The sequence below is a fragment of the Octopus sinensis genome, linkage group LG6 (assembly GCF_006345805.1).
Source record: "Octopus sinensis linkage group LG6, ASM634580v1, whole genome shotgun sequence".
Lineage (NCBI taxonomy): Eukaryota > Metazoa > Mollusca > Cephalopoda > Octopoda > Octopodidae > Octopus > Octopus sinensis.
In genome coordinates this window covers 61,269,658-61,282,157 of record NC_043002.1, presented here as the reverse complement: position 1 = coordinate 61,282,157, position 12,500 = coordinate 61,269,658, and the positions used below count along the sequence as shown (strand labels likewise).

General features: G+C 33.3%; 1 protein-coding gene across 1 annotated transcript in view; it reads left to right on the top strand.

The window, feature by feature from the left end:
• LOC118763735 overlaps positions 1 to 2,191 on the top strand; it is a 20,993-nt gene extending 18,802 nt beyond the window's left edge. The window contains exon 4 of the mRNA XM_036503496.1: positions 1,319 to 2,191. The gene's annotated coding sequence lies outside the window, so the exon portion shown is untranslated. The remainder of the gene's footprint in view (positions 1 to 1,318) is intronic.
• The last annotated feature ends 10,309 nt before the right edge of the window (positions 2,192 to 12,500 follow it).

Genomic DNA, 12,500 nt, shown 5'->3' with positions numbered 1-12,500 from the left:
CAACAGTGAGCCTGAAGGTCTGATGCTTTGATACTTTTGTGCGTTGCGTAGACACACACACCAACACACACACACACACACGCACACACACAAACACACACATATATATATATATACCACGGGCTTCTTTCAGTTTCCGTCTACCAGATCCGTTTAAAAGGCTTTGGTCGGCCCGAGGCTATAGAAGAAGACACTTGACGAAGGGGCTACGCAGTAGGACTGAACGCGGAACCATGTGTTGGAGAAGTAAGCTTCTTACCATACAGCTACTCCTTCGTAATAGCGTGTAATTCAATTACTTGTTCGTTACTTCAACGACAAAATCTCGGACAATAGATACAATACAATATCTCAGCACCGAGAATTCAAACAATTTGCGTTGAATTTTCCACATATGTGTAACATTCGCCATATAAACATATAAGCGAGATCTTATTACTGTCTTCCAGTTTCTTAAATATACTGATGTAAATAAATGTAATCGCCTTTTAGGACATTGGTCCTAAAATACATAGAAAGTTGTATGTATACGTAATTCGTAATGGATTGAACAAATACAGTCGAATGAATATGTTGGTAGTTGTAATATGGGGCACATATAATTTTATCCTTTTTACAACAATTGTAAATTAGCATTGTTTCAAATTTATAAACCGAAAATTTGATATATAAAAGTTATACAGAAACAAAAATATGGATATTTTGTACCAGTTTAGACGGTCATTATATTAAATTAATCTAAATTTCAAGACGCCCACAACATGATTATTTGCACGAAATTTTACATCGCGTGCCTAGCTTTTCGTTCGCTTCGTTGTAGTTCGAAGAGACACATTACAACATTTCTCCTAATTATCCAAATCATCATAATCCTATTTTACATATTTAAATATTGATTCGTGGCAATTATTTTCCTGATGTTCTTTAAATGTTTTCGTTGTTTTAATATATGAAGTTATCAAAAGAATGAACCACCGCAAGATGGCAGAATCTGTAAACAAAAAAGTTTTACGCTTCTTTTCTACTTCCTCTTGTCCACATTTTCTATAATAACTTAGTATGAACGAACTCTTAGTAATCTCTATTTTTTAACATTCTTCGCCGATCATGTTTGATATTATCCACACCCGTCACTGAATTTTGTGCACATTTAATCCTTTACACACATTTTCCACTTCGCAATTGATAGATATATAGGGTATTTAGTAACTTTTCAACATTCACATTTATAGATATATAGGGTAGCTCAAAATTCACCAAGACACTTTAACCTATAATAGCGTTTTTGCAATTAACGTTTTCAAATCTTTTGTTTCAGATTTTTGACATGTAATTCTTGGAAGGTAATCAGAGAAAAATTCACGACAGAGTAACAAGAAAAAAAAAAACTAAATTTTTCTATCGATTGTGCAAAACCAAGCCTCTACCTAAACAAATGACCCCTAACTTATTCTAGCAGCTTGGACAACTGCGAACTATGATTGAAGTACCAGGTGTGGGAAGGCCATATTCGCGGAGGTCTCAGGGCAACATTTAGCATATAAAGAGCCTTTAACAGGCTGGGCATATCTCGAAGCTCACTATAGAAGATTTAAAGGATACTATATTCATTCCTATATTTCCTGTGGAATTATTTGAAAGACAATGTATACAATAACAAACCTGGAATCGTCCAGAAATTTAAGGCGAAAAAATTGTGGGAATAATTAAAAAACACTACAGATAAAATACTCTTTAGAAAGAGCTCGCCGTTTTCAAGAAAGAAATGCTGGCTATTTGAAAGGACATAATTTTTAAAACTAGTTTTAAATGCTTACCAAGAAGTAACCTTATTTTAATCACCAGATTTGTCGTATTGAGCCATACGGTCAAATATCGGACAACAAATTCAAAACACCATCTCAATGTTCAGAAGAACCATAATTTGTGTTGTGATGGCAAATGGATGATTTATTTCTGCGGGCAACATTTCCGACTTCAATATATTACTGTATAAGAACGCAAGAAGTACTTTACATAAATTTCGACACTCTTTCGTCTCTTGCGTTTTTCTGCCCTCATTAATCACTGTCTGAACTTCAATTGCTATATGATTTACAAGTAGAGAGTTTCCCGAAAGTTACAGAAACATATGTTTTCGAAAACCCACATTCGTGAGACAGACTGTATACAGATTGCATCAAAAAACCAATTACACGATATTTTATAAATTAAAGATACAGTATTTCCATCTACATATGTATTTGTTTCTTTCACTCACAATTGAAATCTCAGTTTATATAAGCGTGTATATTTCTATACCTTGGATGGCATGTACTTGCTTTTGTTCTTATCTATCTATTTTTATATATATATATATATATATATATATTATATATATATATATATATATATATATATATGTACACACGCGCCGCAAACACACATATAATTATATCGATCTGTCATTATGTTTGTCTAGATATCTACCTACCTATTAATGTACTTCTACGTTTTCTATAGAATCTTTCATATTATGTGTTGACTCTTCATAATTAACGAAGTAAGTCGCAATGATGATGATGGTGATGATGTTGGTAATGATGATGATTATGATGATATAGATATTGTCATAGCATATTAGTAACACCATTAACATGGTCAACATGTTCATGTTGGCATAGTATATAACAATGTTGGCATATAACAAAGATTCACAGAAAGAAAGAATAGGAGACACACTATTATCACATTAAGTAGGCAATTATTCACGATGTTGAAAGGAAGCTAAACAGGATTCTTAATTAACTTGTGCATATAACTATGTATATCTGTTTACCTATATATTTATAATCGTAGATAAAGAGATAGAAACATGACAGATTGCTCCAGTTTCATGATTTTTGCAGTAGCTATACAATTGATGGCAATAATCTTATAACAAAATTCAGTATTCAGGTTTGTATTATTCTGCTGTTTCATTTCATAGTGGAAATTATGCATCTGCTGAAACTTCAAATGATTTAAGACCGCTTAATCCTATTCTTCTGTTGTATAAAAACTATGCGGCATTTTTATCAGATATTACTTGTTTTGTGTAACCAATTTAATAATGAGACAGAAGTTTTATTAGAACTCTGTTTTACTGCTATTATTCATTCGTTCAATTGTTCTCTATAATATTCCTTTTTAAAATAAATTATTGGTTGAGAAATTTATTGAAAATTACATACCCATTGATGTCAGAATAATTAAAATTATGTTAACAATAGTTAACATAATTTTATTTCAAAATATGATTGCGATTTTCATTTCTAGATGGAATATATATGGCCCAAACCTCGTGGAACGATTGCTAAATAAATTGCAAGTGGGATTGTATCTGTTATATAGAGTGAACTGAAATAAAATAGATATTCTTGGAGAAAGTAGGGAGAAATCTGATGAAGGAAGAGAAATTATCGGGAGAAATCATCAGGAGAAAATTGTTGTGTAACATAAAATCAACGAATGCAGTTTTGACAATATAATGAGCAAAAGATTGTTATGCTCACAAAAACTAAATTAATGTATAGATAAATATATACATGCATATATAAATGAGATATGGAGGAAATTTAGATGCTTTTCTGCCATCTAACATCTTACCAACTACAGCTAAGTTAAAGGAAGACTTGACTGTTAGCATACACTAGAGAGAGAATAGTAGAAATGTGCACATTATTTTTAATTGGATATTGGAGTGTTATACATGCTCATGTTAAAGTATGTATTTCACAATAATAGTGATGAAATATTTAATGGTAAATGAATTTTTTTAGCAAATGTATATATATATATATATATGTATATATATATATATATATATATAAGCTAGATAGATAGATATAGATACAGATATAGACGTAGACATATACATATATACATATTTTTCTCACTTCATTTTCACTCTTTATATCCTCTCCTTGTTTCTTTCTGTCTTCTTTTCTGTGGAAGAGAGTAGGCTCGAAACTTTAAAGACTTTTTCACTTCCCGAGCGTTATACTAATACATCTGTTTGTTGTCTACACCACCTGTCTTCGTCTTTTGATTTCTTTTTTCGTGAATTCTCCCCATACATACATACAAAGATACATACATATGTACATAAAAACATACAATCAAACATACAAGCGTAATACATATATCGATACTTCTGCATCCTTTTGTGAACATCAAAGTCTAACAGAACCACTTTTTTATACAGGCACTACTAAGACACAGCTGACAATTAATGACCACCTTCCAAATGTAAATAGACCATACTCTAAATAACAAGTAAAAAAAAAACTTACCAGCTAAAAGACATCAGCTATATACATCATTTTGAGAACCCTAAACAATTGCATTACAAAATCTTTCGCACAATATATATTTTTCGAACAAGTATCAGAATAAAAATTCATGAAAACATATCTTAGAAATATTTCTTTTTAAGTCTGAATAATTAAGATACTCATGGTCCAATTCTTTTTCACCATAGTGGAAATTATATTTCCGGTGACATTTCAAATAAGTTAAGAGTAATTCATCGTATTATTCTGTAATTTATTCCCTTAGCACCCAGGGAACACTTTGCACCATTTTTTGGCATTTTCAAATTTTCAAGAATAATTCTGTGTAAATTTGCCACATGAAATACAGTGTGTGTACGAGTGTGTGGTGAAAAGTTCCTGGCTTTGGCTGTAAGGAAATACAGGAGAATCTGTTAATTATGGTTTTATCCAACATATTCCCCTCTCCGATTCACACATTTATTGCAGTGCTTCTTCAGTCTTTCTAATCACTGTAAATGAATTGAGAATGAGCCTCCAGCCAGGGCATTCGCGACACCCTTAAAACCAGGAACTTCTCAGCACCTCCTCATATCTATGTATTTATGTATGTACGTATTTATGCATGCATGTATGTATGTATGTATGTATGTATGTATGTATGTATGTATTAATGCATGTATACATGTATGTATAGTATGTGTATGTTAAACCAAAATATTACATCTCTCGAATGTAGAGGATAAATTTATAAAAGGTTGTTCGGGAAAAATCCTATTATACATGGCATAATTGTACACGAATTATCATCGTAATGTACATAAGAGGAAATGGAAATGTTCAATTCTCCAACATAGAAAACTAGCCTAATTACCAATGATATAGACGTTTTTACAATTCTAAATAGACGGTAAGTTTAGGGAACTTTCTCAGATGTGGACCTTTCAACAATTATAAATAACTAAACATTGATTTAGTCCAAAGACGTTTAATAATTCATTTGTTTAAGGCAGCGAGGTGGCATAAACGTTAGCACGCCAGGTGAAGTCCTTACCGGTATTTCGTCTTTACGTTCCGAGTTCAAATTCCGCCGAGCTCGACATTGCATTTCATCCTTTCAGGTTCCATAAATTAGTACCAGTTGCATAACGGGATCAATGTAATCGACTGCCTCCCTTCCCCCAAAAAACATTTCGGGACTTGTGCCTAAAGTAGAAAATAATTCATTTGTTTAAGACGGTGAGCTGGCATAAACGTTAGCACGTCAGGTGAAATGCGTAGCCGTATTTCGTCTGCCCTACGTTTTGGGTTCAAATTTCGCCGAGATCGGAATAGATATCCTATATTTGGTGCTTGTAGATTTGAACATAGTATGGATAATGCTTCATGATCTCTCTCTCTCTCTCTCTCTCTCTCTGTACATATATGTCTATATATATAAAACTCAACTTGTGTGTCTGTTTGTGTATCTGTGTGTGTGTCTGTGTGTTTAACATCCCAGCACATCTTCTCCTAGCCAACAAATCGTAGAACCACCAAAGATGGGTCACTTAAAGTTTAGGCGAATGAAAATTGAACTGCGCTATTTCTGTTCCGAAATTCATCTCGCAAGTACAAAAATCGATAATGTCTTTGTTTAGGCCTTATCCCATGCATTGAATAGTGAACTTTACTCAGTCAGCTGTTTGACGTGAACTGTGTTCACCACGAGTGCAAGCATGCGTAAATTGCATGAAAAATAAAAAAAATCAAGTTATAAAAACGAATCGCCGTAAGCATTGTAGAAATTCGGCAAAGAAAGGAATTTTCGGGAAGTAGCCTGGAGGGTTTTTTCGTATTAATCTTTTGGACTTTGTGAACACATACCAATTGTTTTCATAACATTTTTAACGCTTTGAGGGTTTTTTCGTATTAATCTTTTGGACTTTGTGAACACATACCAATTGTTTTCATAACATTTTTAACGCTTTGAATTAAATCTGACCATTTTGCGTTGAGGCTGGAGTTTTGATCATCACGATACATCGCCAGCGACTCCCTGAAACTCTCCCCTGAAATCCCCGTTGAGAAATCTATATATATAAAATTCAACTTGTGTGTCTGTGTGTGTATCTCTGTGTGTATCTGTGTGTGTTTCTGTGTGTAAAACATTTGGATCTACCAAGTTTCATTATTAAGGATGGAAAGTAGTGTGTAGCAAATCTATATATAAAAAGCTGAAGTTGTCTGTGCGTGGCCGGTTTGGTAGCCTTCAACTAAAACTATCTCCTTGGAGACCCTGCAGCGCAAGTTGACCAAAATTGAGAGTATGATAGAAGAAGGTTTGCTCTTTATTCTGTAGAAGATAAAATTCAAATCGAACCATGTTAACATCAAAAATTATTTACATTAAAAAGTTGCTTTTTTTCTATGAAAATCCCTATTTTTTACGATTTTTGTGTCACCAATTTTCGGTGTATTTCAACTGGAAAAATGTTCACTTGAAGAGAATAACAAGTTGCATAATGCAAGATTTTTACTTTTCAACAATTTCAATTCTAAAGGGTCGAAACAATCCCAAGCAACACCGGGGGATACTGCTAGTATACTTTCTATCCTAATCCCCAAATCTACTGAAACGGCAAAACACAAATCTACAGACCTATAATTTACTACAGTTACTACAAGTTGCTCTCTACAGCCTTTACTGAAATAATATCGCAGAGAATGATCAAGCATCTGGAAGAAAACAACCTGTTTCCAGAAGAGCAGAAGGGATGCTGAAGGGCTCATACGGCTGAAAAGATCAACTAATGATCAATAAAGCCATAACTGAAAACAGTCGCAGAAGGAAGAAAGGCCTCAGTATAGCCTGGATCGACTACCGAAAGGCTTTTGATGGTTTTTCCTATAGGACTGTAAAAATATCTACTTCAGAAGCAAGGAAAACTAATACAAATAGCCAGGGTTCTTCTAGAAATGTTAACATGCTGGGAGAAATTCTTAGTGACATTTGATCCTTTTTTACGTTGTGAGTACACATTCTTCCCAGGTCGACTTTGTCTTATTATTAAAGGAAAATTATGAAGGTTTCCAATTTTGGCTCAAGGTTCGCAGTTTCGAGGAGGGGCTCCGACGATTAAATCGACCCCATTGCTCAAGTGTTTCTTCTCGCCACCATAAAAGTTGAAAATAAAAAAAGGGAGACCACAGCGGATTTTGAACTTAGAAATAAAAAGACGGACGAAATATCGCACTTGTTCCCTACATATTATTCCTTTATACCTTCTCTTCCTACTATCTATCTTTGACGTCTGTCTCTCTCTCACACACACAATCACACACACAGACACAAATGCAGTTATACACACACACATACACACACACAAACACACGCACTCATTAACACAATCACACACCCACACATTTCCATGCATACAGCAAACATACTGTTCCCTACCTATTATTACTTTATCCCTTCTCTTCCTACTATCTATTTTTGACGTCAATTCTTCTAACGGTCTTTTTAAAAAAAACACTCATTATCGCTTTGTTTAATATGTAGGCAATCATCGAAATTTGTGTTTGTCTTGTTGTCGAGAGAGGCTCCCTTTCTTTCCTGATGAGAAGATTGCATAATGCACCCTTTATTTCTTTGGAATGAAAACATGCTGTCTTCGAAACATGTGTCGAGAGTGAAGGAATTTTGTTAACATCTTCGTTCGACTCCATTCTTTCATTTATTCATATACAACACACAAATTTCTACACATGAACCCGGAGTTTCTACCCTTGATAGGTCGCTTCAACCGTGTTTTCTGACGTGAATTTGCTACCCAGGTTTCGGTTAAACGAATTTTCCATGCTGACGATAAACATAGGATAATTCATTCACCTACTTAAATATATATATATATATATATATAGAATAAAACTTTATATATAAAGAACGCGAAATTCACGAATTGACGAACACGGAAATCAGACAGTCATTCAGAGCCTTCTTTCTTCAGTCAGAAACCGATTCATCATGGCAAATTTCGGCTGTTTAATTCTGAGATTTGCTCCAAAACGGCCAGCCCCAAGGAAAAGCTAAGCTATGGGCATTAGGATTTCCTTGGTAGAAGGAAAGAATGTGACAACAGAGACGAATAGGAAAACAAGAGACGAAGATAAAATTGGAAACAGTAACGAATAAAAACAGGAATGACAAAATTTGAGACAAAATGGGACAAAAACATTTGATCAGCAAGCGTGGGAAGCGGTTACCTTTCGGTAGGGAAGACACGTGTATATATATATATATATATATAGTGATCTTTCCTGTGTGTTCTTGTTTTTGTTTACAAAAACTGATGTGTAAATAGATGCAATCACCTTCTAGAATATTCTTCCTTAAAGTAAGCAAAAGATTCGAAGTGTCAGTTAAATATCATCAGGCTCTTAATCCCAGATGAAGAGATTATTGTTTTAGACATCATTCTGTATTTGATTCAAGCGATAATGTATCAATTTACGTCATTGCTAGATAATTTGTTTTATAGTGCGTAGGAATATTTCCTAAATTTTTTTAAGAGAAAAACTATGGTTTGTTACATTTCAGCGTTATAAATACTGTAATCATACTGAAGTCCTGAGTCCGGAAATATTAATAGGATGAATGGATATTGCACCACACAAAACAAGAGATACCACCTAATATAGGAATTTAAAAATGAACTATGAAAATGGTAATGGCAGATAATAAATGGAACAGAATAATGTTCATGACGATAATAATATCGACGATGATCTATTTCGTGATGGCTAAAACGATAATATTGAGAATGAAGTTAGCATATTATAAAAATTCATTATTATTTCCCATATATTGATGATTGCGTAGTAGAATTTGTAAAAGATGAAAAAAAGAGGATGCGTACAAATGAAGAATGGGACACACACTATTAGCAATTAATGCAGACAATAATTAGTACACACTGTATATATATTTCTCTATCTATAAACTCACACATACACAAACACACACGAACAAACACACACACATACGCACACACACACGTACATACACACACACACACACACACACACACACACACACATATATATATGCAAGAAGAAAATGGAGGAAAAATAAGAAGAAGAATGTGGTCGTTTGCGCTAGCAAACAATTAATTTTCTTAATTAATAAAGAAAAGTGTTAGTAATGGTAGATTTACGATCGTTTCGGTTTAGCTAGTTGTAGTGGTAGACACCACAATTCTTTGTCTTTATTCTCGTTACAAATGTATCCCTATCTCTTTCGCTCATCTTTCCTTTACATAAGACTGCATTCTGATGATGTCTACCACTAAAACTGGTAAACAGAGGAGATCGTAAATGTACTATTACTACCGCTTTTCGATATTAATTAATGAAAATAATGGCTTACTAGCGCAAACGGCCAAATTATTCCTGTTATATTTCCTCCATTTTCTTCTTGCATATAATTCAAACTACGGTTTACCCGCTGAATTACCTGCTACCGTACACCTTTTTACCAAGGATTGTACCTATGCAGATAATCATCAGGAGCGCCTTTGGATTTAACCATTCCTTAAAGGTTTTAAACAGCTCTAACTCATACCTATATATATATACAAGAAAAAAGCAACAAAAATGGATCAATATTTCGGTACAATTGTTTCGTACGAAGACCAGCTTTATTAAGGCTGCAAATATTGCAGTAAATATAACGACCCGTACTCATCAGCCGAAAAAACATCTGAGTTCTCCAAACATCTAAGGGGGTGAGGTTACACTCCTGAAACATCAGGGATAGTTCTATAAAAATCAGATTTAGATAACAAACGGTCTTCCAAAGTTCTTTAATGTTGCACAGTCATATAACAGGTCTTAAAAAAGTATTTTAAAAACCTTTTAGTTTCCCAGAAAATGGAAATGTAAATCCATCCATATTGAAGTAAGTTTGATTCTGGAGATATGAGGAAAGATTTCATACTCACAGACGATGCATTTATCCATAATTAGTTAGTGGAGCGTAGAGACAATCACTCCCATAGGGTATAAAGGGGTAACTGAGAGGGGACGGGGATGTGAATATCCAACTACGCAGAATAGTTTATTTCAGTGGAGACAAACTGACTGATTCAGAATTTGCAAGGATCTAAGAGCTTTAAGGAGGAATGCTAATCTTGACCAGTACCGTTGTTAATTGCTATATAAAGAGGACACGGGAAGGTAAAGGCGGGTCAAAGGTTGTCACTATAGGAAAAAAAACATTAACAGATTTCAGTGCAACACTAGAAAGGATTAGAAAGAAAAGTAATAGGTTCTTTAAAGATTTCAACCTTAGCATAACCTATGAACCAGGCACTAACATAGTCAATTTCCTAGATATTACATTAGACCTTAACTCTAAGCTACTTTACCCATTTAGAAAGGAAGGTGAAATCACTAGTTACGTAAATAAATTATCCAATCATCCCCCAAATATAATTAATGCTTTGATTAGAAATATTTCCTTAAGAATCTCTAAATTATCATCCAATTTTGATATATTTAACTCCCATTCGGAGCATTATAATGCGGCGTTATCTAAGGCTGGATACAACCAAAAAATTACCCTTACATATTCCTAATAAAAGAAGTAACAATAGCCACGTAAACAACAATAGAGATCGCACCAGAAATAAAACTAGAAGTAGTTTTACGGTGACAACAAATCTAAATGAAAATAAGAACAAAGATAAGAACATAGACCAGAACATAGGTAACTCGGATAGGATAAATTTAGATAAAACGAAGAAGCATGCAAATAGTTACATTGATAAAGAGAACTTACATATTCCTAATAAAAGAAGTAACAATAGCCACGTAAACAACAATAGAGATCACGCCAGAAATAAAAGTAGAAATAGATTTACGGTGACAACTAATATAAATGAAAATAAGAATAATGATAAGAACATAGACCAGAACATAGGTAATACGGATAGGATAAATTTAGATAAAACAAAGAAGCATGCAAATAGTAACATTAATAAACACAACGACTCTGGTGAGAGTAAGAATGATTCAACTAACCCCAATTCTAATTCTAGGAAATTTAATAAGAAGGATATAATGTGGCTAAATGTTCCTTTCAACTGTGCGATTCTATCGGATATTCAGAGTAGATTCAAAATAATTCTGGAAAAGAACTTCCCAACCTCTCATAGATATAACATTATTTCTAAGAAAACGGTCAGAATTTCTTATTCAACCCGCCCAAATATGTCCACTTTAATAGCTAAGATTAATAATAATAACATTAAACTAGCCAGGAAAAATTTTGATAATAACAATAGAAATACCAATGGCAATTGTAGTAACATTACCGAAGGTAATAATAGCCACAATAATAATAATAACTATCATAACATAGGTATAACCAATAGCTATGGAATAGCTAATAATAATAATACAAATAGGAACAATTATGTTAATAATAGGAGTAATACCAATAGGGAAATATCGAGAATGAAGACAACAATGATATCTATAGTAACAGTATACATTTGGAAACCAATACTGGCAATAATAGTAGCAATACCAATAATGTTAGTAATTATGGTAGGACTATAGTATTAAATGATAGTGTAGAAAGACCGATAAATGATAATACTGCCTTAGATAACAACATTAACTATAATAACGATAACACTATTTTAGATAGCAGCAGTAACTATAATAACGAAAAATATACTAATAATGTTTTGAATAGCAGTAATATGAGACATCTATCCTTGACTAATTCCACATCGGAAAATGATCCCCCTAGGTGTAACTGTAGAATTAGATCAAAATTCCCGGCACCTGGTCTATGCGGGTTAAATAACGTAATCTATAAATGTACCATAACCACAGAGAATAACAAATTTATTTATTTATTTAGGGTGTACTATAAATTTTAAGAAACGTCTTAGCAACCATCTCTCTTCTTTCAAATTACGTCATGATAGCACCACACTTTGAAGTAAGATCTGAGAACTCAAAAACAATAATATCAAGTATAAACTTAATTGGGAATTAGTTAGAAGAGCGATACCTTATAAAAATAACAGAGTTGGTTGTCAACTTTGCTCCATGGAAACTTTTGAAATACTAATGCATAGAAGAAATGGTAATTTTTTGAATAACCGTATATAATTGGGTAACTCTTGTATTCACGCTAGGATTAAGACTCTA